Here is a 26,807-nt window from a genome sequence, read left to right as displayed (position 1 = left end):
CCGAGTATTGGAGATTGTGAGTCCTTACAATTTATAGTCACACCCTATGTCAAGCTTCTGAGTTGCATCATCTTGTTTGAACCAGTCGCGACATATATCTCATTTCTCGAGCTATACTGCACTTGCGAGTTTCATCGAACTGGTGGCAAAGTTCTCGAATCTCTATCTGGATCTGGAAGAGGACTGCAAAATACAATGACAATAGAATGAAAGATTCAATATAGTCCCTACTTTTCTTCAAGCATATGGGGAGACGACCCTGTTGGCATTAGCTGTCAACAAGATTTTAGGAACTATAATAGGAATATAGTTATTATTTGTTAATTATCATGATATGGTCATAATTAAAAATAAGGTTTTTTCATGTATATATATGAACCTATTCTCCTATAACAGAATACAATTACAGAAATAAAAATGATAGCAATATACCAGTTTAACATGGTATCAGCCGCCAGGTCTTAATCCAGACCTACGGTAACCCCTTTCATCCGTCTTCCATGGCCGACTCAGATTCAAACTCCGATGAGGCTACCTCGTCGGCTATTCTTGCTGAGCTGACGACGAAAATGACGGAAGCTCTGAACCGTGCTTCAGCCCCGTCACAAAATAGTTCTGACCATGCGGTGGCACCGATTGGCATCAAGTTAGATGGCAACAACTATCCCCTTTGGTCCCAGGTGGTCGAGATGCATATCTCGGGCAAAGACAAACTGGGATATATCAATGGAGATCTGCCGCAACCTCCGCAAACAGACCCTACCTTTCGACGTTGGCGGACTGACAACGCGATTGTTAAGGGATGGATAATCAACTCGATGGACCCTTCTCTAATCAGCAACTTTATTCGATTCTCCACTGCCAAGCTGGTGTGGGATGCTATTGCAACCACATACTTTGACGGTAGCGATACCTCCCAGGTGTATGAGCTTCGGCGACGGGTGACACGTCTTAAACAAGCCGGTGGTTCTCTTGAAAAATATTACAACGATCTCCAAGGACTTTGGCGTGAGATAGATTTTCGTCGACCAAACCCGATGACTTGTCAAGTTGATATCCAACACTACAATACACTTGTCCAAGAAGAACGAGTGTATGTGTTTTTGGATGGACTTGATGACCGCTTGGATAATATCAGAAGCGATGTGTTACAAATGAAACCATTTCCAACAGTGGAGCAAGCATATGCACAAGTTAGAAGGGAAGCTCTTCGACAGGCAGTGATGACAGACAACTCAAATGAATTATCGGGAGCAGTTCTCGCATCTAAGGGTCTCAAGTTACAGAGCAGCAAGATATTCTCTCAACCCAAGCATAAAGAAGCATCGGATGGCACTAAATGTTCTCATTGTGGAGGTAACAAACATACTCGTGATACCTGTTTTAAGCTTAATGGCTATCCAGATTGGTGGACAGACTTTCAGGCTCGAAAGCGTCGCGATACAACTGATAGCAACCCGGGAAAAGCAGCAGTAGCTACTGCTGCTGCTGAGCCACATCTTTCCCTCATTCCAAAATCAAGCTCTCACTCCACTGAAGGTAATGCCCTAATTTGCTGTAATCATGATGATGACTCTAATGCTTGGATACTTGATTCCGGAGCTACGGATCATATGACATTTGACGCTGCTGATTTTTCTGAACGTTCAACCCCTCTGCGCTCAAGTATTGCCAACGCAAATGGTGGTCTATCGTCGGTAACAGGGGCTGGAACTGTTGTGTTATCACCAGCCCTTTTGCTTTCAAATACACTACTTGTTCCCTCTCTATCTCATAAGTTGCTGTCAGTAAGTCAAGTTACAAAAGACTTGAATTGTGTTGTGCTAATTTATCCATCTTTCTGTTTCCTTCAGGATATTCTCACGAAGGAGATCATTGGGCGTGGTACTAAGAGGGGGGGACTTTACTATATGGAGGATTTTAGTGTAGGTCGAGCGCATCACATGCATTATCCAAGAAACAACAAAATGGAGCAAGTTTTACTCTGGCATCGTCGATTAGGCCATCCTTCATTTGGCTACCTGAAGCATGTGTTCCCAAATTTATTTTCAGATACATCCTTGTTGAACTTCAAATGTGAAGCTTGTATTTTAGCTAAGAGTCATCGAGTCACGTTTCCAATAAGTATGAATAAAAGTAATGTTCCTTTTGCATTAATCCATTCTGATGTATGGGGTCCATCCCCAAAATCTTCTATCTCTGGTTATCGGTGGTTTGTGATATTTGTTGACGATTGCACTCGAATGACTTGGATTTATTTGTTGAAACAAAAAAATGAAGTGCTGCACATATTTCAACAATTCCATAAAATGATTCAAACTCAATATTCAAAGAAGATTAGGATCCTTCGCTCTGATAATGGCGGGGAGTTTGTTAATCACCAATTCCATGAGTATTTCAAAAACCACGGACTTATTCATGAAACCACGTGTCTGCAAACTCCACAACAAAATGGTATTGCAGAACGGAAAAATCGCCACATCCTTGAAACTGCTCGTGCTCTTTTACATGGAGCTCATGTGCCTCACCACCATTGGACTGATGCTGTTACTACAGCAGTATATCTCATTAATCGGATGCCATCGAAGGTTCTTGAATTTAAAACTCCGCTGCAGACCTTGTCTACATTTGTACCGCTGCCTACAATACATATGCTGCCACCTCGAGTCTTTGGATGTGTTGCGTTTGTTCACCTACATAAAAACCAGCGTACAAAGCTTGACCCTTGTGCCATTCGCTGTCTGTTTTTGGGATATGGTGTACACCAGAAAGGGTATCGTTGCTATGATCCTATTAATCGACGCATTTATGTAACTATGGATGTTACATTCTTGGAATTCGACGAGTTCTACTCCACGGCATCATCCAATTCTTCTCTTCAGGGGGAGACATCAGAAGAAGAGTCGAATTGGTCAACATTTGACTGGTTCAAGGATAGTGATATACCGTCAACTAAAGATTTTGATGATTCTTGTCAAACTCAAATAGATCCTCCTGAAGTTGAAATAGGCCCTCCTGAAGTTGAAGTATCTGAATCCCCCCCTCTCTGGTAGCCAGCGATCCATCTCCTGAGAATATCATCGAGGTAAGCTCTCCTATATCTCCTAGTAATAATAATGCTGATATTTCTGTTAGCTATGAATTACCTCACAGGCATAATCGGGGAAAACCACCGAAGCGATACTCTCCTGAAGAAGAGGATCATAGATCAAGGTATCCCATTGCTAATTATGTCTCTATGAAGGACTTATCTGAACCCCTTAAGAAGTTTGCAAATGAGCTATTTTCACACAGTATACCTAGCAAGGTTGAAGAGGCCATTGAAGACCCTAGATGGGTTCAAGCTATGAATGAAGAAATGAAGGCATTAAACAAGAATGCAACATGGACTCTTGTTCCTTTGCCAAAAGGAAAGAAACCAGTAGGGTGTAAGTGGGTTTTCTCGATTAAGTACAAAGCTGATGGGTCTATTGAAAGGTACAAAGCAAGACTAGTAGCTAAAGGCTTTACACAAACATATGGCGTAGACTATCAAGAAACTTTTTCACCTGTTGCCAAGTTGAGCACTGTCAGAGTTCTTTTATCTCTTGCAGTAAATCTGGATTGGCCATTGCATCAGTTAGACGTAAAAAATGCATTTCTCCATGGGCACTTGGAAGAAGAAATATATATGGATATCCCTCCGGGATACATGACAAATTATGAGACTAAGGTGGTGTGTAAATTGCAACGCAGTTTGTACGGCCTGAAGCAATCTCCTAGAGCGTGGTTTGGGAGATTGAACCTGGCAATGAAAAAATACGGCTTTCAACAAAGCAACGCAGATCATACTTTGTTCTTGAAACATCGTCAAGGTAAGGTCACAGCTTTGATTGTGTATGTAGATGATATGATTATTACAGGAGATGACTATGAGGAAATAGCAAAACTTCAAAAACAACTGGCAACCGAATTTGAGATGAAAAATCTAGGTGGACTCAAATATTTTCTAGGTATTGAAGTTGCTAGGTCGAAGAAAGGCATCTTTTTATCTCAACGAAAATATATCTTGGATCTTCTATCCGAGGTTGGGCTACTAGATTGTAAACCTGTAGATACGCCAATTGTCCAGAATCACAAGCTTGGAGAATATCCAGACCAAATGTCTACAGACAAAGGAAGGTACCAGAGATTAGTTGGCAAACTTATTTACTTATCTCATACACGACCTGATATAGCGTATGCGGTAAGTGTAGTAAGTCAATTTATGCACAACCCGAGCAAAGATCACATGGAAGCGGTAATTCGAATCATGCGGTACTTGAAGTCCTCACCTGGAAAAGGCTTGATGTTCACAAACAATAATCACGTACAAATTCAAGGATATACAGATGCTGACTGGGCAGGAGATATCACCAACAGGAAATCCACCTCAGGCTATTTTACCTTCGTTGGAGGAAATTTGGTTACATGGAAAAGTAAGAAACAAAAGGTTGTAGCATTATCAAGTGCTGAAGCAGAGTTTCGAGGGATGGCTAAAGGTCTTTGTGAGCTTCTCTGGCTTCGAAGACTGTTAAGTGAAATTGGCTTTGCTCCGAATAATGCGATGAACCTTTTTTGTGACAACAAGTCTGCAATTGAAATTGCTCAGAATCCGGTTCAACATGATCGGACAAAACACGTGGAAGTAGATCGACATTTTATTAAACAAAATTTGGAGACCAAGATAATTCAATTTCCGTTTGTTAAATCTGAAGATCAATTAGCAGATATACTCACAAAAGCTGTATGTAGCAGAGACTTCTACAATGCACTTGACAAGTTGGGCATTCGAGATCTCTATGCACCAACTTGAGGGGGAGTGTTGGCATTAGCTGTCAACAAGATTTTAGGAACTATAATAGGAATATAGTTATTATTTGTTAATTATCATGATATGGTCATAATTAAAAATAAGGTTTTTTCATGTATATATATGAACCTATTCTCCTGTAACAGAATACAATTACAGAAATAAAAATGATAGCAATATACCAGTTTAACAGACCCTGAATGGATCTCGACTTAACGGTCAAAACACGAAATTTATCGTTAACTAAACCAAATGAAATAGGAGGGTTGTATAAGTACATTTAAGTAAACAAATTTCTTACAATATAGGCAATTGCCAAAATAAACATCAAGAAACAGTTATTTAGCGTCGCCGAATTCTCAATCTTTGGAATCAATGCTAAAAATGCATTATTAACTCTACACACTATTTTGCCATTAGAATAGTTTAGCGTCACCGAATTCTCAATCTTTGGAATCAATGCTAAAAAAGCATTATTAGCTCTACACACTGTTTTGCCACTAGAATAGTTTAGCGTCACCGAATTCTCAATCTTTGGAATCAATGCTAAAAAAGCATTATTATGTCTATACACTATTTTGCCATTAGGATAGTTTAGCGTCACCGAATTCTTGATCTTTGGAATCAATGCTAAAAAAGCATTATTAGCTTCTACACACTATTTTGCCATTAGAATAGTTTAGCGTCACAGAATTATCAATTCTTGGGAATGAATGCTAAAAAAGCATTATTAGCTCTACACACTATTTTGCCATTAGAATAGTTTAGCGTCACCGAATTCTCAATCTTTGGAATCAATGCTAAAAAAGCATTATTAGCTCTTCACACTATTTTGCCATTAGAATAGTTTAGCGTCACCGAGTTCTCAATCTTTGGAATAAATGCTAAAAAAGCATTATTAGCTCGACACACTATTTTGCTATTAGAATAGTTTGGCGTCACCGAATTCTCAATCTTTGGAATCAATGCTAAAAAAGCATTATTAGCTCTACACACGATTTTGCCATTAGAATAGTTTAGCATCACCGAATTCTCAATCTTTGGAATCAATGCTTAAAAAGCATTATTAGCTCTACACACTACTTTGACATTAAATTGAAATTCAGCAATGAATATGTGAAAATACGCTTTCCCATAACTACTTACTAAACATGAAATTTATGTTATTTGGGTCAGGATTCTTAGATCTCTTGCAATCACAACCAACATTTCTATTACCTCATTTCTAAACTTAACTATGACAGTATCATTAGTGCCAATGAAGGGACAATAATAATATAATTCAATCACAAATCAAGTGATCCAACCATGTAACAATGAACAATTCATTCTAGTACAGTGATAATTTTAATGCTAAGATCATTATAGATTAGATGGGTCCAAAAAAAGAGAACAAAACACAGAAACAAACTAACAAACATAAAAATCCATAGAATTTAGGGCATCAGTTATCCAAGGTGATTTTAACATCAACGATATTTAGATGCGAATTACCCATTTACACCATTTCAGATTCATCATTTGCCTAATTCTGATAACTATTCAAAAACCATAAATAATTAATCCAACAAATCGAGAAACTCAAGAAATCAAGCAAGAGAGGGAAATGTGAAAGCGATTGGAACTTGTCGGGATTCATGAATTACATCAAAGAATATCAGTGGATTGACAGACAAATAAATTTATATCATCATATAGCTTTTCTTTTCCCTCAATGTATTATCACTTGTAAACTCTGCAACATAAGACAACTATAATCTTATGTCACCTTACAATACAATTGCCACATATACATAAACAAATTAGAAATTTTTTCCGTTAGCTCTACACACTATTTTGCCATTAGAATAGTTTAGCTTCACCGAACTCTCAATCTTTGGAATCAATATTAATAACGCATTATTAGCTCTACACGCTATTTTGCCATTAGGTCACATAATTCTCAATCTTTGGAATCATTGCTAAAAAAGAATTATTAGCACTACACATAATTTTTCCATTAGAATAGTTTAGCGTCACCAAATTCTCAATCTTTGGAATCAATGCAAAAAATGCATTATTAGCTCTACACACTATTTTGCCATAAGAATAGTTTAGCTTCACTGAACTCTCAATCTTTGGAATCAATATTAATAACGCATTATTAGCTCTACACGCTATTTTCCTACTAGAATAGTTTAACGTCACAGAATTCTCAATCTTTGGAATCATCGCTAAAAAAGAATTATTAGCACTACACACTATTTTTCCATTAGAATAGTTTAGCGTCACCAAATTCTCAATCTTTGGAATCAATGCTAAAAATGCATTATTAGCTCTACACACTATTTTCCCATTAGAATAGTTTAGCGTCACCGAATTCTCAATCTTTGGAATCAATGCTAAAAAAGCATTATTAGCTCAACACACAATTTTGCCATTAGAATAGTTTAGCGTCACCGAATTCTCAATCTTTGGAATCAATGCTAAAAAAGCATTATTAGCTCCACACACTATTTTGACATTAAATTGAAATTCAGCAATGAATATGTGAAAATACGCTTTCCCAAAACTACTTACTAAACATGAAATTTATGTTATTCGGGTCAGGATTCTTAGATCTCTTGCAATCACAACCAACATTTCTATTACCTCCTTTCTAAATTCAACTATGTCAGGGTCATTAGTGCCAATGAAGGGGCAATAATAATATAATTCAATCACAAATCAAGTGATCCAACCATGTAGCAATGAACAATTCATTCTAGTACGATGATAATTTTAATGCTAAGATCATTATAGATTAGATGGATCCAAAAAAACAGAGAACAAAACAGAGAAACAAACTAACAAACATAAAAATCAATAGAATTTAGGGCATCAGTTATCCAAGGAGATTTTAACATCAACGATATTTAGATGCGAATTACCCATTTACACCATTTCAGATTCATCATTTGCCTAATTCTGATAACTATTTAAAAACCATAAATAATTTAATCAACAAATCGAGAAACTCAAGAAATCAAGCAAGAGGGAAATGTGAAAGCGATTAGAACTTGGCGATTAGTGCTTGCACGCCAATGTGCGTGTGAACCCATGCTTATTCTCTTTTTCTCACTCTATAGGCAACTCCAAATATACATAATGCAGCTACCAAGTCTCAACGAATCACATCCTCCAAAAGTTCAAAACTCAATGTTCATATTCCACTTTTGCATAATTATGACTATGAACTGTCAATTTAGAGTCATACCAATGAAAACCTATGTCCCTTGATGGAAAATAAATGTATTTTCAGACAATTTCTTACTCATTGAAAAATTGAAATTGCTCAAACCTCAAACTGCAATCTACTAACTAAACATGTCAAAATCAATTCTACATATGTAGAATCAATTTTGAGTGCTCGAAACATGAAACCGAACATACACTTGAACTGTAATGAATGGTTCCTAGGCCAAAATGTTCATACATCTATCTAGAAACAAAATTGTTTAATATATATAACTTTGCTCACTAAGAATAATAGATAACCATATGCTGTTACATAATAACTATGTAAGAAATTCAACATTCAAGGGTCAAAGATGTTTTCACCCAACCTGCAATTTGGGTCAGATTGGGTCAGTTGCAACATCAGAAGCAACAAAAATAAGTAGGTCTTTATCTATAGATAACCTTGCATTAAATAAAAACACAAGTACCCTTTTAACTATCAAAGATAACAACCTTATAATAGAGACATATGGACCCCAATTACAAGTACTTCTACCATAAAAACCAGCTCCCACCAGAAGAATACCCCAGAAACAGAAACCAATTAAGTTAAATAAAAAGATACTAAACTTTAAGGATAAAGTTAAAAACTTTACCAATTCAAATTACTATAGTTACATGGAAGAACAATTAATTTTTTATCATCATATAGCTTTTCTTTTCCTTCTATGTATTATCACTTGTCAACTCTGCAACATTAGACAACTATAATCTCATGTCATCTTAAAATACAAATGCCACATATAGATAAACAAATTAGAAATTTTTGCCATTAGCTCTACACAGTATTTTCCCATTAGAATAGTTTCGCTTCACCGAACTCTCAATCTTTGGAATCAATATTAAAAACACATTATTAGCTCTACACGCTACTTTGCCATTAGAATAGTTTAGCGTCACAGAATTCTCAATCTTTGGAACCATTTCTAAAAAAGAATTATTAGCACTACACACTATTTTTATAGTTTAGCGTCACCAAATTCTCAATCTTTGGAATCAATGCTAAAAATGCATTATTAGCTCTACACACTATTTTCCCATTAGAATAGTTTAGCGTCACCGAATTCTCAATCTTTGGAATCAATGCTAAAAAAGCATTATTAGCTTAACACACAATTTTGCCATTAGAATAGTTTAGCGTCACCGAATTCTCAATCTTTGGAATCAATGCTAAAAAAGCATTATTAGCACTACACACAATTTTTCCATTAGAATAGTTTAGCGTCACCAAATTCTCAATCTTTGGAATCAATGCTAAAAACGCATTATTAGCTCTACACACTATTTTCCCATTAGAATAGTTTAGCGTCACCGAATTCTCAATCTTTGGAATCAAAGCTAAAAAAGCATTATTTGCTCTACACACAATTTTGCCATTAGAATAGTTTAGCGTCACCGAATTCTTAATCTTTGGAATCAATGCTAAAAAAGCATTATTAGCTCTACACACTATTTTCCCATTAGAATAGTTTAGCGCCACAGAATTCTCAACCTTTGGAATCAATGCTAAAAAAAGAATTATTAGCTTTACATACTATTTTGCCATTAGAATAGTTTAGCGTCACCGAATTCTCAATCTTTGGAATCAATGCTTAAAAAGCATTATCAACTAATTTGTACCACTTACCTATTTTTCAAGATTATTCCTTTTATCCAAGGAGTCCGAAAATGTGATTCAACTCCTCTTCCTAATTTCATGCACAGCCTTTCAAAGAACCAATGTAATTTAAAGTCCCACGACCCACTTTCTAACATTTTTTGTCCTGCCACCAAGCTGACCCCATTCTCTCAATTTTACTCAATTTACCAAAGATTTCACCATATTTACTTTTTAAAATCTTAACCCACACACTTTCCTAATAGAGTTTGGTTGAACAACTTTGAATTTTATATACCTAGATCCCCCCTTCCTCTCTTTCCTAGCATACCTTTTTCCAATGAACCCGGCTTATTTATATGCTTTCCAATCTTCCAACCCACAAGAAATTTTTAAAGAGAGAGAATCAAATTAAAAATAATACCTAACAGAGCTTTAAAGAAAGAAATGAAATTTACCGGTAATGCGTATAACAATGTTTAGAAGGATGATTCGGCCACACGTAGATAAGCACTAATTATTCCACTTGGACAATCTTCCTGACACTATATTAATCACCAATTTCAATAACTTCTTTCTTATATGATTACAACCATCAGAAACATCCAAGTATTTCCAACCTTAAAATTTGATTTGCTGATTCATCTGACTCAAACCAAAAGACTTTTATGAAAGTTTATTTAAAGACCGGATATTAACTCAAATAACAGTAAATTTGCCATCATGGCCCTCATGTGTTGCCAACTTTTTTCCACAATTAAGGTATCATTTGCATACTGCATATGCGAGAAATGAAACATCACCTCTATGGAACTAAACACTCAAAACTATAAAAAGGCGATAGAACTTTACCATCTTCGGATTTTTTTGTGAGACTTCCACTGACCAACGCTAAAATAGTTGATGATCAAGGACACTCTGAAATCCAGCATCTCCATTTAACGTTAAATCCTGTCAAAATTCAAATATTTCCAGTCCACAAAGTCATATACTTTATTTAAATCCACTTTGAACCTCATTTACTAACTCATTTGCAATGAGTATTCCATCTACCATATGTCGGCCCTTTAAGACTGCAAATTGTAAATCAAAGATAACTTTTTTAGCCACATGCTGTCAATTAAAGATATCGACCTAAAATAGTTTAGCTTCATCAAATTCTCAATCTTTGGAATCAATGCTAAAAACGCATTACTAGCTCTACACACTATTTTGCCATTAGAATAGTTTAGCGCCACAGAATTCTCAATCATTGGAATCAATGCTTAAAAAGCATTATTAACTCTACACACTATTTTGCCAATAGAATAGTTTGGCATCACCGAATTCTCAATCTTTGGAATCAATGCTAAAAAAGCATTATTAGCTCTACACACTAATTTGCCAATAGAATAGTTTTGCGTCACCGAATTCTCAATCTTTGGAATCAATGCTAAAAAGCATTATTAGCCCTACACACTATTTTTCTATTAGAATAGTTTAGCTTCACCAAATTCTCAATCTTTGGAATCAATGCTAAAAACACATTATAAGCTCTACACACTATTTTCCCATTAGAATAGTTTAGCGCCACCGAATTCTCAATCTTTGGAATAAATGCTAAATAATCATATTTAAGCTCTACACACTATTTTTCCATTAGAATAGTTTAGCGTCACCGAATTCTCAATCTTTGGAATCAATGCTAAAAAAAGCATTATTAGCTCTACACAATGTTTTTCCATTAATATAGTTTAGCGTCACCGAATTCTCAATCTTTGGAATCAACGCTAAAAATGCATTATTAGCTCTACACACTATTTTGCCAAAAGAATAGTTTAGCGTCACCGAATTCTCAATCTTTGGAATCAATGCTAAAAAAGCATTATTAGCTCTACACACAATTTTGCCATTAGAATAGTTTAGCGTCATCGAATTCTCAATCTTTGGAATAAATGCTAAAAACAGATTATTAGCTCTACACACTATTTTGCCATTAGAATAATTTAGCGTCACTGAATTCTCAATCTTTGGAATCAATGCTAAAAAAGCATTATTAGCTCTACACGCTATTTTGCCATTAGAATACTTTAGCGTCACCGAATTCTCAATCTTTGGAATCAATGCTAAAAAAGCATTATTAGCTCTACACACTATTTTGCCATTAGAATAGTTTAGCGTCACCGAATTCTCAATCTTTGGAATCAATGCTAAAAAAGCATTATTAGCTCTACACACTATTTTGCCAATAGAATAGGTTAGCGTCACCGAATTCTCAATCTTTGGAATCAATGCTTAAAAAGTATTATTAGCTCTACAAACTATTTTGCCATTCGAATAGTTTGGCGTCACCGAATTCTCAATCTTTGGAATCTATGCTAAAAACGCATTATTATCTCAACACACTATTTTGACATTGGAATTTTTTAACGCCACAGAATTCTCAATCTTTGGAATCAATGCTAAAAAAGCATTATTAACTCAACACACTATTTTGCCATTAAAATGAAATTCAGCAATGAATATGTGAAAGTACGCTTTCCCAAAACTACTTAATAAACTTGAAATTTCTATTATTCGGGTCAGGATTCTTCAATCTCTCGCAATCACAACCAACATTTCTATTACCTCCTTTCTAAATTCAGCTATGACAGTGTCATTAGTGCCAATGAAGGGACAATATAATATAATTCAATCACAAATCAAGTGATCCATCCATGTAGCAATAACCAATTCATTCTAGTACTATGATAATTTTAATGCTAAGGTCATTTTAGATTAGATGGATCCAAAAAAACAGAGAACAAAACACAGAAACAAACTAGCAAACAAAAAAATCCATAAAACTTAGGGCATCCGTTTTCTAAGGTGATATTAACATCAAGATATTCAGATGCAAATTACCCATTTACACCATTTCAGATTCATCATTTGCCCAATTCTGATAACTATTTCAGACATTCTAGTTGTTGTTTTCACAATTTGGTTTTACATAAAACCATTTTAGCTTTTTGGGTGGATATTGATTGAATATCAATTATTTTTTTAAAAGGCCGTAATATTAAATTCAAGAAAAAGTTGTAAGGCATAATATATGCCATTAGAATACAAATCCCATGCATGAGATACTACTCCAGAAAGCAACACAAAATATGAGTTACAGCTTGTCCACTTCCACACGCCTCATATTCCCCAAACAAAAAACCAGAATATGAGCCAAATAAAAAAAAAGCTATTATGCACTACAGAAAAAATAAAAATGCTCAGCAGGTCATGTCCCCAATAAGCTCCACCAACCAAGATTGATGGAAAAACAAACACTAACTAGCATCCTAACTAACCACAAGAATAATGAGAATTGCTTAATAATTCAAACACTTACTCCGACCAAACAGACCTATTGACGATCAGTAATTTTTTAGAATTGATCTCGATACTTTATCAACATTACAGCAACCAAATGGATTTGATATCCAATTAACAATAGGATAATTAAATCTAAGAGCTTTATACTTTAGCCAATTTTAAGACATCATTTGAATTGTTTCCAATCGATCTTCGGTGGTGGTGTCTTTGTTTCTAAATATCTTATCACTATGACCTTTCCAAACACACAAAATACAAGCAAACCAGATAATGTTGAACTTCTTTTCCCCCCTTCCGTTATCCAACAAATCCCTAAACTGCCAAAAATTTCCCAAAGTTGAATTATGCATTGATTGCATTCTAAAATTTCCCAAAGTAGATACTATCAGCCACCTGAAGAAAATGTGAGAAACAATAACTTTTTTTCGCATCCAAACAAATACGTAACTTGAGACTCATCCAAAACCCCCCTCTTAACCTGGTTGTCTTAAGTAGGGACTCTATTTTGCCATATTCTACAAACTAGTATCAATACTTTAAGCAGGATCAGATTACTCCACGCGGCTGTAAACTTCCTCATACCATCTCTTGTGCTTTCCATCAAAATTGAGGAATAGGCTTCCTTTACCAAATAAGTTATTTCACACCAATTCAACTTATCTTTGGAATCTTACTTCAGCGCATTTCTTTGAACTTTCTCTTTAATTTCTTCAAATTTTCTTTCCATTTCACTAGAGTTTAGCCTAGTTTAGTCTAAAACAAACAAGGCTTGCATCCATTAGCCAATGAGAAAACCTTGGGATTTAACTATAAACAATTTTTAACACATAGTCAATTTTAATCATTTACAACTCATGAGAACTCTTTAAACAAATGTCTTAATCTAAGAGATATCTCCTCTTGATTTATAGATCATACCTAAAATATGATAAGTGATTACAAGAAATTATGCCACAAGTGTAGAAAAATAAATCAGAGTTCAGGAAGTTACAAAATTGTGTATAAGGAAGTAATGTGTATAAGACAGATTTCAAGAAGGACAATTCTACCACCAATAGATAAGCGGCATTTATTCCACTTGGACAGTCTTCTCGATATTGCATCAATCACCAGTTTTCATAACTCCTTTCATCTATGATTACCACCCTAACCACCCATAGGAATGTCCAAATATTTGAATGTTGTAGTTCAAACCTTACAATCTAACACATTTACTACTTCGTCTTATGTATAGGAAGTTACTCCTTTTGACATTAGCAAGTTAAAACCTTCAGCTGCTTTCAAAAATAGGAAAGGCAGTAGAGGATCAACTTGCCTTAGTTCTCTACTAACTTCAAATTCTTTTGCGAGGCTTCTGATGACCAACACTGAAATAGTTAAAGTTTGACGACACTCTAAAATCTGGCCTTTCCATTTATCATTGAATCCCTTTTTCTTTTCCATCATTAAGTTCTTAAATATTTCCAATCCACAAAATCATACACTTTTTTAAAATCCACTTTACACATCAACACTTCTTTTTTCCTCCTATTTGCATCATCTACTAACTCATTTGCTACGAGTATTCCACCTACCATCTATTAGAATTGCAAATCAAAGATAATTTTGCAAATCAAAGAAAACTTTAGCCACCACCTCCAATCTATTTGCCAATAGCTTTATTAAAACTTTCTACATGCTACCAATTAAAGATGTCGGCCTAAAATGGTCCAGCTTCACCAGATTTTTTATCTTTGGAATCAATGCTAAAAAAAATGATTAGCTTCATGCACTATTTTGCCATTCAAATGAAAGTCTACTTTAATTCCTCCACGAAATTCATCTATGAGAAAATGATTATCTTCATCTCAAATGTGTTTAAATTCAAAATTCTGCATAACCAATCTTTTCCTCTTTTGCTATCTAAATAGACCTGAGAAATAATAAAAAACTTCATCCTTTATCTCATGAACCCCTATCTATTTTGTTCCATCTACTTCTATACAATTAATCTCATCAATTTTTCTTCTATACAATTAATCTCATAATTTTTCTTCTATTTAAGAGGCACGTGTGAAAGAACTGTTAAAATCTCCTATCACGCAACATCTAGCACCTGACCTGTTTTTTATTTGATCAACTCCATCAATTTACTCCATAGCAACATTTTTCCAACAATGATTAATCCAAACCAATTAATCAAAACCATGATCGCCTTGATTAGTCTTATAAGTCTCATTTTACTTTGGCCAGCCACTTAATATTTTAACAAAATCAACAGAGCCCCTTAAAATAACCAAAAAGATTTTAAAAAACCAATCCTAGAACTAGATCCAACGTTGTCTGTGACTTCAAGTAATAAGCAAATGATTAAAACTAGAACACAATATCTTGCACAACCAACGAATTTAATCCCAATAAAGGAACAATAATATTAATATAATATAATTCTATCGCAAATCAAGTGATCCAGCTATGACAAATTCATTCTGGTACAATGATAAATTTAATGATACGGCCAATTTGGATTAGATTAGATGGATAAAAAACAGAAAACAAAACACAAATAAATATCATAGACTTTTGGGACTATTTTTAGTCGACAAATTCATATGCTTTTTCAAATTCTACTTTTAACATCTTTTTTTCCTCCTATTTGGCCTACGGCGAATTGCGAATCAGGGTTCACAGTTCTTTTTTCCTCCTATTTGGCATTTGGTGATTTACGAATCAGAGATAGCTTTTATATCCTTCACCTTCAATCTATTTGCATATAACATTACTAAGATTTTCTAGATGCTGCCAATTAAAGATATTGGCCTAGCTTCACTTTCTAGATGCTGTCAATTAAAGATATTGGCTTAGCTTCACTAGATTCTTTATCTTTGGATTCAAGAATAAAAAGAATTAATAGCTCAACGCACTATTACGCCATTTGAATTAAATTCAACAATGAATATGAAAGTCTGTTTTAATTACATCCTAAAGCTCAATAATAAAACTGAAATCTATGCTATGAATCAAGGAACTTCAAACTCTCAGAATCCCAAACATTTCTTATTTCCTCGTCTCTAAGTTCAGCTTTGAGAACATCATTTTCTTCATCTCTAATGCCTTTAAATTCAAAATTCTGGTCTTTCCCTCTTTTTGTCTCTAGATAGACTCAAGAAAAAATTGAAAACTTCATAATGCATAATGCGTTTCACACCAATATTTTGGGTGGATATTGATTGGATATCAATATTTTTTTAGAAAAGGCGGTAACATTAAATTAAAGAAAAGGTGTAAGGCATAAGATATGCCAGAATACAAATCTCATGCATGAGATACTGCTCCCAAAAGAAAAACAAAATATGAGTTACAACTTGTCCACCCCTACACGCCTCCTATTCCCCAAACAGAAAAACAGAACATGAGCCAAAGAAAAATAGGCTATTGTGCACTACAGCAAAGATAAAAATGCTCCTTCCAAAGATTATCCAAAAAAATAGTTAGTAGGTCATGTCCCGAATAAGCTCCACCAACCAAGGTTGATAGAAAACCAACACCAAGTAGCATTCTAACAAACCACGCGAATAAATATTAGAATTACTTAATAATTCAAACACTAACTACGACCAAACAGACGTATTGACGATCAGTAATTTTTTAGAATTGATCTCTATACTCCATCAACATTGTAAGTTTGTAAGCAACCAAATGGATTTAATATCTAATTAACAATAGGGTAATTAAATCTAAGAGCTTTATACTTTAGCCAATTCCAAGACACCTCGATACTCCATCATCTGAAGCTATTGTAATTGGAACATAGGATGACACACTTCTATTCATATTCGAGAAGCAGAAGCAAAAGAAACGCTGACCTGTCATTGTTATTTTCAATCCGACTCTTTTATGATGACATTAGAGCTTGACTTGTCATTTCCGATCATTGCAATCTTTATTTCTCCTCCTATGAGACTCGATATGTAGTCGTTGTCATCACGGATGCTTACTACAAACATTTAAAAGTAGTAATCAAACTTATAACCACGTCATACAAATAGCGTATAAGTTCACCCACTATCCTAGTATAAACAACCTGCAACATATAATAGCGTATTCATGTTACGCAAACTGTTCACCAGCAGGATTAATTTGTTTAGGAATTTTGATAGCATTAGATGTCACTACCTTCTGGTTGTCCCTCTACTGCGACCTTTGCTAAAATAGGCAGATCTACCGGCATCAAATTGACAACACTTGGCAGGTAGATGCTGAGATGAATAGAGACAGGAGATATTTGATTTGATTTCCCAGCCATCCTGTTAGTCCCAATAATTTTCACAATCTTCCAAATGTAACTCTAAAATCAAAATGCATTGCAAGACATACAGAAATCGACACCACAACATATAGATAACACATAGACATTGTAAGTTGAGTTATATGACATTGGATCATCAAACAAAGCATTGTAAACAAATAATAGTTAATCATACTATGTGAATAGAATGTGTGAGAAATACTTATCTTCCAAATGGCGGTATCAGCAGTATTAACATGGGGATTCATGTCTCACCTCCACTCACAGATCTGCCCTAACAAACTTTATCGTCGACATCGGCATCACATTGCCACTATGGTTTTCATTGTGAGTCGATTTCATCCCGATCTGGGAGCTTTGAGTGACGCAAGACATTCACAGCAGCTCTATGCAACTGCACATTCTACAAACACAGAACATTGTCCATCCAATTCACCTATAATAATCAGACCCCCTCTGCTCAAGAACATTACTCGATAAGAATTCGTAAACCGACTAAATTATACGATGTAAATTTACGCCAGATAAGTAAAACTTTGACGGAGATTTCTCCCAAAAGCTGTTTCAATATACTCAATAAGTGAACCAAATTCATTTAATATCCATTTTCTCTACCATTACTCATATGTGCAGGTAAACATGGCAAAATCAAAATCCATTACAAACAACAAAATAATCAAATAACTCAGGTCAGACAGCACATGAATATTTATTATATGTTCTGTAATTATTAGCTCGCAAATGTTTAACCAGCAAAAACATTACTGCATCAATACATAGTATATGTAAAAAAGCTTATTTGTGGGATCAGTCAATGTTACCGGGTATTGGAGATTGTGAGTCCTTCCAATTTATAGTCACATCCTGTGTCGAGCTTCTGAGTTGCATCATCTTGTTTGAACCAGTCGCGACATGTATCTCATTTCTCGAGCTATACTGCACTTGCGAGTTTCATCGGACTAGTCGCAATGTTCTCGAATCTCTATCTGAATTTGGAAGAGGACTGACGAAATACAATGACAATAGATTCAATATAGCCCCTGCTTTTCTTCAAGAAATAAACAAATCAAGCACAAGAGGAAAATATGAATGCGATCAGAACCTGTCGGGATTCATGAAATACATCAAAGAATATCAGTGGATTGACAGACAATGAATTTCTATCATATCGCTTTTCTTTTCCCTCTATGTATTATCACTTGCCAACTCTGCAACATTAGACAACTATAATCACATGTCCCCTTAAAATACTATTGCCACATGATTTTACAAGAAAACCAGTCAAATGAAATGAATAATTCTACATTCTCAGTCAAATGAATCACCAATGCCTTAAATGAAGCCTTTTTGTTCTCGATTATAAATCAAACAGTACCACTAACCTCTTTTTCAAGATTATTCCTTTTATTCAAGGAGTCCAAAAATGTGATTCAACTCCACTTCCTAATTTCATGCACAACGTTTCAAAGAACCACCTTAATTTAAAGTCCCACGACCCACTTTCTACCATTTTTATGTCCTACCACCAAGCTGACCTCATTCTCTCAATTTTACTCACTTTACCAAATATTTCACCATATTTACTTTTTAAAACCTTAACCCACACACTTTCCTAATAGAGTTTGGTTGAACACCCTTGAATTATTTTTATGTTTTCCAATCTTCCAACCCACGAGAAATTTTTAAAGAGAGAGTCAAATTAGAAATAATATCTAACAGAGCTTTAAAGAAAGAAATGAAATAGACACGTAATGCGTATAACAAAGTTTAGAAGCATGATTCGGCCACATGTAGATAAGCACTAATTATTCCACTTGAACAATCTTCCTGACACTATATTAATCACCAATTTCAATAACTTCTTTCTTATATGATTATAACCATCAGAAACATCCAAGTATTTCCAACCTTAAATTTATTTGTCAATAGCTTTGCTAAGACTTTCTACATTCTGCCAATTAAAGATATCGACGTAAAACCGTCTAGCTTAACCAAATTCTTAATCTTGGTAATTAATGCTAAAAACCTTTATTTAGCTCCATGCACAATTTTACCAATCGAATGAGATTCAACAATGAGACTATGAAAGTCCGCTTTAGTTACATCTTAAAACTCCTTAATAAACCCAAAATGTATGCTATCTGAGTCGGGGCTGTTCGAACTCTCCCAATTCCAAACAACATTTCTTATTTCCTCCTCTCTAAGCTTATCATCTCTAATGTGTTTAAATTCAAAATTATGCATAACCAGTCTTTCCCTCTTTTGTTTTCTGAATAAACTTGGGAAATAATTGAAAACTTCACCCTTTATCTCTTGAAACCCAATCTATTTAATCGAATTAATCTTATTAACTTTTCTTCTATTTACCCGGCACCCGAGAAAGAACTTTGAATTTGCATCCCCTTTTCTAAGCTATTTTGAGCGTGATTTTTGTCACAATATGCCACAATTCAGATTCAATATTTCAAGTAAATGTGTTGATGCTACTCTTTTGTCTTTGATCTCCTCTTCAGAAAATGATGTACTTTCACCTTTTTTCCAAGTCACTTGAGTTTTTCTTTCAATATGAATATCGCCATCCCTGAACTTCAACTCACTCCAACATTTGAGTACACAGAAAGGTTTTGGTGCACAATTCCTCCTTTTCTCGAGAATTAGAATTGGACATTGACTAGTTTTATCCAAACACTATTGAAAACATTCTAGGCATTTGACTAACCATCCCTTTGAAAATATAAATCTGCCAATACAACTCATTATTGAGCCACATCTAATTTGGACCATGTGAATCTTTTGCAAATTAACATGAAATCTATCAGTTCTGCCGAATTTTGATAACAATTCAAAAACTAAAAATAATTGGTAAAGTTACATCGCAAAATTGAGAAACTCAAGAAATAAACAAATCAAGCACAAGAGAGAAATATGAAAGCTATCAGAACCTGTCGGGATTCATGAATTACATCAAAGAATATCAGTGGATTGACAAACAAATGAATTTCTATCATCATATCGCTTTTCTTTTTCCCTCTATGTATTATCACTTGTCAACTCTGCAACATTAGACAACTATAATCTCATGTCACTTTAAAATACAATTGCCACATGATTTTACAAGAAAATCAGTCAAATGAAATGAATAATTCTTCATTCTCAGTCAAATGAATCAGCAATTACTTAAATGAAACCTTTTATTCTCAATTAAATCAAACAGACCCACTAACCAGTTTTTCAAGATTATTCCTTTTAACCAAGGAGTCCAAAAATGTGATTAAACTCCCCTTCCTAATTTCATGCACAACCTTTCAAAGAACCAATGTAATATAAAGTCCCACGACCCACTTTCTACCATTTTTTGGTCCTGCCACCAAGAGAGTTAGGTTGAACACCCTTTTTCCAATGAACCCAACTTATTTTTATGCTTTCCAATCTTCCAACCCACAAGAAATTTTTAAAGAGAGAATCAAATTAGAAATAATATCTAACAAATCTTTAAAGAAAGAAATGAAATAGAAGGATGATTCGGCCACATGTAGATAAGCACGAATTATTCCACTTGGACAATCTTCCTGACACTATATTAATCACCAGTTTCAATAACTTCTTTCTTCTATGATTACAACCATCAGAAACATCCAAGTATTTCCAACCTTAAAGTTTGATTTGCTCAAAAATACTGCTTATGCCAGAAGTGAATATCCCCTCTATGGAACTAAACACTCAAAAATATAAAAAGGCGATAGACGTTTCCCATCATCGGATTTTTTTTGTGAGACTTCCATCGACCAACGCTAAAATAGTTGATGATCAAAGACACTCTAAAACCCAGCATCTCGAGTTAACGTTAAATCCTATCAAAGTCCAAATATTTCCAATCCACAAAAACATATATTTTTATAAATCCACTTTGAACATCATTTACTAACTCATTTGCTGAGTATTCCATCTACCATATGTCGGCCCTTTAAGTCCGCAAATTGTAAATCAAAGATAAGTTTTTTAGCCACATGCGGCCAATTAAAGATATCGACCTAAAATAGTTTAGTTTCATCAAATTCCTAATCTTTGGAATCATTGTTAAAAACACATTATTAGCTCTACATACTATTTTCCCATTAGAATAGCTTAGCGCCACAAAATTCTAAATCTTTGGAATCAATGCTAAAAAAAGCATTATTAGCTCTACACACTATTTTGCCATTAGAATAGTTTAGCTTCACCAAATTCTCAAACTTTGGAATCAATGCTAAAAACGCATTATTAGCTATACACACTATTTTCCCATTAGAATAGTTTAGCGCCACAGAATTCTCAATCTTTGGAATCAATGCTAACAAAAGAATTATTAGCTTTACATACTACTTTGCCATTAGAATAGTTTAGCGTCACCGAATTCTCAATCTTTGGAATCAATGCTAAAAAAGCATTATCAACTAATTTGTACCACTTACCTATTTTTCAAGATTATTCCTTTTATCCAAGGAGTCCAAAAATGTGATTCAACTCCTCTTCCTAATTTCATGCACAACCTTTCAAAGAACCAATGTAATTTAAAGTCCCACGACCCACTTTCTAATATTTTTATGTCCTGCCACCAAGCTGACCCCATTCTCTCAATTTTACTCAATTTACCAAAGATTTCACCATATTTACTTTTTAAAATCTTAACCCACACACTTTCCTTATAGAGTTAGGTTGAACACCCTTGAATTTTATATACCTAGATCCCCCCTTCCTCTCTTTCCTAGCATACCTTTTTCCAATGAACCCGACTTATTTTTATGCTTTCCAATCTTCCAACCCACAAGAATTTTTTAAAGAGAATCAAATTAAAAATAATACCTAACAGAGCTTTAAAGAAAGAAATGAAATTTACCGGTAATGCGTATAACAATGTTTAGAAGGATGATTCGGCCACATGTAGATAAGCACTAATTATTCCACTTGGACAATCTTCCCGACACTATATTAATCACCAATTTCAATAACTTCTTTCTTATATGATTACAACCATCAGAAACATCCAAGTATTTCCAACCTTAAAATTTGATTTGCTGATTCCTCTGACTCAAACCAAAAGACTTTAATGAAAGTTTATTTAAAGACCGGATATTAACTCAAATAACAGTAAATTTGCCATCATGGCCCTCATGTGTTGCCAACTTTTTCCGACAATTAAGGTATCATTTGCATATTGCATATGCGAGAAATGAAACATCACCTCTATGGAACTAAACAATCAAAAATATAAAAAGGCTATAGAACTTTACCATCTTCAGATTTTTTTGTGAGACTTCCACTGACCAACACTAAAATAGTTGATAATCAAGGACACTCTGAAATCCAGCATCTCCATTTAACGTTAAATCCTGTCAAAATTCAATTATTTCCAGTCCACAAAGTCATATACTTTATTTAAATCCACATTGAACCTCATTTACTAACTCATTTGCTATGAGTATTCCATCTACCATATGTCGGCCCTTTAAGACTGCAAATTGTAAACCAAAGATAACTTTTTTAGCCACATGCTGTCAATTAAAGATATCGACCTAAAATAGTTTAGCTTCATCAAATTCTCAATCTTTGGAATCAATGCTAAAATCGCATTATTAACTCTACACACTATTTTTGCCATTAGAATAGTTTAGCGCCACAGAATTCTCAATCATTGGAATCAATGCTAAAAAAGCATTATTAACTCTACACACTATTTCCAATAGAATAGTTTGGCGTCACCGAATTCTCAATCTTTGGAATCAATGCTAAAAAAGCATTATTAGCTCTACACACTAATTTGCCAATAAAATAGTTTAGCGTCACCGAATTCTCAATCTTTGGAATCAATGCTAAAAAGCATTATTAGCCCTACACACTATTTTGCCATTAGAATAGTTTAGATTCACCAAATTCTCAATCTTTGGAATCAATGCTAAAAACGCATTATTAGCTCTACACACTATTTTCCCATTAGAATAGTTTAGCGCCACCGAATTCTCAGTCTTTGGAATAATAATCATATTTTAGCTCTACACACTATTTTTCCATTAGAATAGTTTAGCGTCACCGAATTCTCAATCTTTGGAATCAATGCTAAAAAAAGCATTATTAGCTCTACACACTGTTTTTCCATTAGAATAGTTTAGCGTCACCGAATTCACAATCTTTGGTATCAATGCTAAAAAAGCTTTATTAGCTCTACACACTATTTTGCCATTAGAATAGTTTAGCGTCACCAAATTCTCAATCTTTGGAATCAATGCTAAAAATGCATTATTAGCTCTACACACTATTTTGCCAATAGAATAGTTTAGCGTCAACGAATTCTCTATCTTTGGAATCAATGCTAAAAAAGCATTATTAGCTCTACACGCTATTTTGCCATTAGAATAGTTTAACATCAACGAATTCTCAATCTTTGGAATAAATGCTAAAAACGCATTATTAGCTCTACACACTATTTTCCCATTAGAATAGTTTAGCGCTGCCGAATTCTCAATCTTTGGAATCAATGCTAAAAAAGCATTATTAGCTCTACACACTATTTTGCCATTAGAATAGTTTAGCGTCACTGAATTCTCAATCTTTGGAATCAATGCTAAAAAAAGCATTATTATCTCTACACACTATTTTGCCATTAGAATACTTTAGCGTCACCGAATACTCAATCTTTGGAATCAATGCTAGAAAAGCATTATTAGCTCTACATACTATTTTGCCATTAGAATAGTTTAGCGTCGCCGAATTCTCAATCTTTAGAATCAATGCTAAAAAAGCATTATTAGCTCTACACACTATTTTGCCAATAGAATAGGTTAGCGTCACCGAATTCTCAATCTTTGGAATCAATGCTTAAAAAGCATTATTAGCTCTACACACTATTTTGCCATTAGAATAGTTTAGCGTTACCGAATTCTCAATCTTTGGAATCTATGCTAAAAACGCATTGGTAGCTCAACACACTATTTTGACATTGGAATTTTTTAACGCCACAGAATTCTCAGTCTTTGGAATCAATGCTAAAAAGGCATTATTAACTCAACACACTATTTTGCCATTAAAATGAAATTCAGCAATGAATATGTGAAAGTACGCTTTCCCAAAACTACTTAATAAACTTTAAATTTCTGTTATTCGGGTCAGGATTCTTCAATCTCTCGCAATCACAACCAACATTTCTATTACCTCCTTTCTAAATTCAGCTATGGCAGTGTCATTAGTGCCAATGAAGGGACAATATAATATAATTCAATCACAAATCAAGTGATCCATCCATGTAGCAATAACCAGTTCATTCTAGTACTATGATAATTTTAATGCTAAGGCCATTTTAGATTACATGGATCCAAAAAAACAGAGAACAAAACACAGAAACAAACTAGCAAACAAAAAAATCCATAGAACTTAGGGCATCAATTTTCCAAGGTGATATTAACATTAAGATATTTAGATGCAAATTACCCATTTACACCATGTCAGATTCATCATTTGCCCAACTAGATTCATCAAGATGTTCAGACATTATAGTTGTTGTTTTGACAATTTGGTTTTACATAAAACCATTTTAGCTTTTTGGGTGGATATTGATTGAATATCAATTATTTTTTTTAAAAGGTCGTAACATTAAATTCAAGAAAAAGTTGCAAGGCATAATATATGCCATTAGAATACGAATCCCATGCATGAGATACTACTCCCGAAAGCAACACAAAATATAACTTACAGCTTGTCTACTACACACTATTTTGCAAACAGAAAACCAGAATATGAACCAAAGAAAAAAAAAGTTATTATGACTACACACTATTTTGCCATCAGAATTCTTAATCTTTGGAATTAATGGTAAAAAAAACATTATTAGCTCTACACACTATTTTGCCATTAGAATAGTTTAGCGTCACCGAATTCTCAATCTTTGGAATCAATGCTACAAAAGCATTATTAGCTCTACACACTATTTTGCAATTAGAATAGTTTGGCGTCACCGAATTCTCAATCTTTGGAATCAATGCTACAAAAGTATTATTAGCTCTACACATTATTTTGCCATTAGAATAGTTTAGCGTCACCGAATTCTCACTCTTTGGAATCAATGCTAAAAATGCATTATTAGCTCTACACACTATTTTTCCATTAGAATAGTTTAGTGTCACCGAATTCTCAATCTTTGGAATCAATGCTAAAAACGCATTATTAGCTCAACACACTATTTTGACATTGGAATGTTTTAACGCCACAGAATTCTCAATCTTTGTAATCAATTCTAAAAAATCATTATTAACTAAACACACTATTTTGCCATTAAAATGAAATTCAGCCATAAATATGTGAAAATACGCTTTCCCAAAACTACTTAATAAACTTGAAATTTATGTTATTCGGGTCAGGATTCTTTCGATCTCTCGCAATCACAACCAACATTTCTATTACCTCCCCTCAAAATTCAACTATGACAGTGTTATTAGTGCCAATTAAGGAACAATAATAATATAATTCAATCGCAAATCTAGTGATCCATTCATGTAGCAAAGACCGATTCATTATAGGGATCAAAACACAGAAACAAACTAAGAAACATAAAAATCCATAGAATTTAGGGCATCAGTTCTCCAAGGTTATATTAACATCAACCATATTCAGATGCAAATTACCCATTTACACAATTTCAGGTTCATCATTTGCCCAATTCTGATAACAATTCAAAAACCCTAAATAATTGATTCAACAAATCGAGAAACTCAAGAAATCAAGAAATCAAGCAAGAGAGGGAAATATGAAAGCGATCAGAACCTGTTGGGATCCATGAACTAACATCAAAGAATATCAGCGGATTGACAGACAAATGAATTTCTATCATCTCTTCGCTTTTCTTTTCCCTCTATATTATAATCCCAGAAACCTCTGTAAAATCAATTTCAACAATTTATAAACCGAAACAAACCAAGATCAGGCATGCATGTAAATGGTTTTCATAAATTGAGATTCAGATAGAAAAATAGATTTTACTGTGTTGAAAAATAAATTGCTTGAACAACTTGTTGAATTCTTCATCCCAAAATAGAACGCAAACACAAAGTGAATATAAAAGAACGAAACAATAGACAATTTTAACAACAAATTAGGGTTTAATAAATTTGGGTCGGGTATAAACAATGCAATGCCAATTGGATCGGGTTATATTTCATGGGCCCAACAACGCATCTATCTACACCTTATTTTTCTTCCAAAAATTTCTATCTAGAACTTTTACCTATTACTTGTATATTAAAAAGATTTAATTTATATTCATCAACGGTATACATAAAACGTTCACTCTTATGATTATTTACTTACAAGTGAATATAAATATATTATATGATATTACTACTAATTAATAGATCTGACTATGTTTTGTGTTTGGTCAAATAAACTATAATAAAATATTTTTAACAATTTTGTTTTGAAAATTCATATAAAGGTAGAATTTTTTATTATGGTGTATCTTCATT

General features: G+C 34.0%; 1 long non-coding RNA gene and 9 other non-coding genes across 26 annotated transcripts; all 10 read right to left on the bottom strand.

Moving 5' to 3' along the window:
- Positions 1 to 6,267: 6,267 nt before the first annotated feature.
- On the bottom strand, positions 6,268 to 6,361 carry LOC131593850 (small nucleolar RNA Z101). The gene has a single exon (XR_009281227.1). It is a non-coding gene; the product is annotated as a small nucleolar RNA Z101 (small nucleolar RNA).
- Positions 6,362 to 6,445: 84 nt separating this feature from the next.
- LOC131593866 (small nucleolar RNA snoR14) lies at positions 6,446 to 6,530 on the bottom strand. Its single transcript, XR_009281243.1, has one exon. It is a non-coding gene; the product is annotated as a small nucleolar RNA snoR14 (small nucleolar RNA).
- A 1,152-nt stretch (positions 6,531 to 7,682) lies between these two features.
- On the bottom strand, positions 7,683 to 7,776 carry LOC131593853 (small nucleolar RNA Z101). The gene has a single exon (XR_009281230.1). It is a non-coding gene; the product is annotated as a small nucleolar RNA Z101 (small nucleolar RNA).
- Positions 7,777 to 8,421: 645 nt separating this feature from the next.
- On the bottom strand, positions 8,422 to 26,417 carry LOC131662573 (uncharacterized). 17 transcript variants are annotated; one of them, XR_009301684.1, is made up of 6 exons: positions 26,326 to 26,417; positions 20,262 to 26,220; positions 18,422 to 18,527; positions 18,141 to 18,322; positions 17,187 to 17,722; positions 8,422 to 17,007 (listed from the first exon to the last, which is right to left on the bottom strand). It is a non-coding gene; the product is annotated as an uncharacterized LOC131662573 (long non-coding RNA). The 17 variants fall into 17 exon arrangements; XR_009301690.1 differs by having other exon boundaries at positions 22,590 to 26,220; XR_009301691.1 differs by having other exon boundaries at positions 18,141 to 22,688; positions 22,765 to 22,810; positions 26,110 to 26,220.
- LOC131593848 (small nucleolar RNA Z101) lies at positions 12,513 to 12,605 on the bottom strand. The gene has a single exon (XR_009281225.1). It is a non-coding gene; the product is annotated as a small nucleolar RNA Z101 (small nucleolar RNA).
- LOC131593865 (small nucleolar RNA snoR14) lies at positions 18,411 to 18,491 on the bottom strand. The gene has a single exon (XR_009281242.1). It is a non-coding gene; the product is annotated as a small nucleolar RNA snoR14 (small nucleolar RNA).
- LOC131593863 (small nucleolar RNA snoR14) lies at positions 20,251 to 20,335 on the bottom strand. The gene has a single exon (XR_009281240.1). It is a non-coding gene; the product is annotated as a small nucleolar RNA snoR14 (small nucleolar RNA).
- On the bottom strand, positions 24,724 to 24,816 carry LOC131593849 (small nucleolar RNA Z101). The gene has a single exon (XR_009281226.1). It is a non-coding gene; the product is annotated as a small nucleolar RNA Z101 (small nucleolar RNA).
- Positions 25,913 to 26,006, bottom strand: LOC131593845 (small nucleolar RNA Z101). The gene has a single exon (XR_009281222.1). It is a non-coding gene; the product is annotated as a small nucleolar RNA Z101 (small nucleolar RNA).
- LOC131593862 (small nucleolar RNA snoR14) lies at positions 26,099 to 26,184 on the bottom strand. The gene has a single exon (XR_009281239.1). It is a non-coding gene; the product is annotated as a small nucleolar RNA snoR14 (small nucleolar RNA).
- Positions 26,418 to 26,807: the final 390 nt, after the last annotated feature.

The sequence above is a fragment of the Vicia villosa genome, linkage group LG3 (assembly GCF_029867415.1).
Source record: "Vicia villosa cultivar HV-30 ecotype Madison, WI linkage group LG3, Vvil1.0, whole genome shotgun sequence".
Lineage (NCBI taxonomy): Eukaryota > Viridiplantae > Streptophyta > Magnoliopsida > Fabales > Fabaceae > Vicia > Vicia villosa.
The sequence above is the reverse complement of the archived record's forward strand: the minus strand, read 5'-3'. Positions and strand labels throughout refer to the sequence as shown.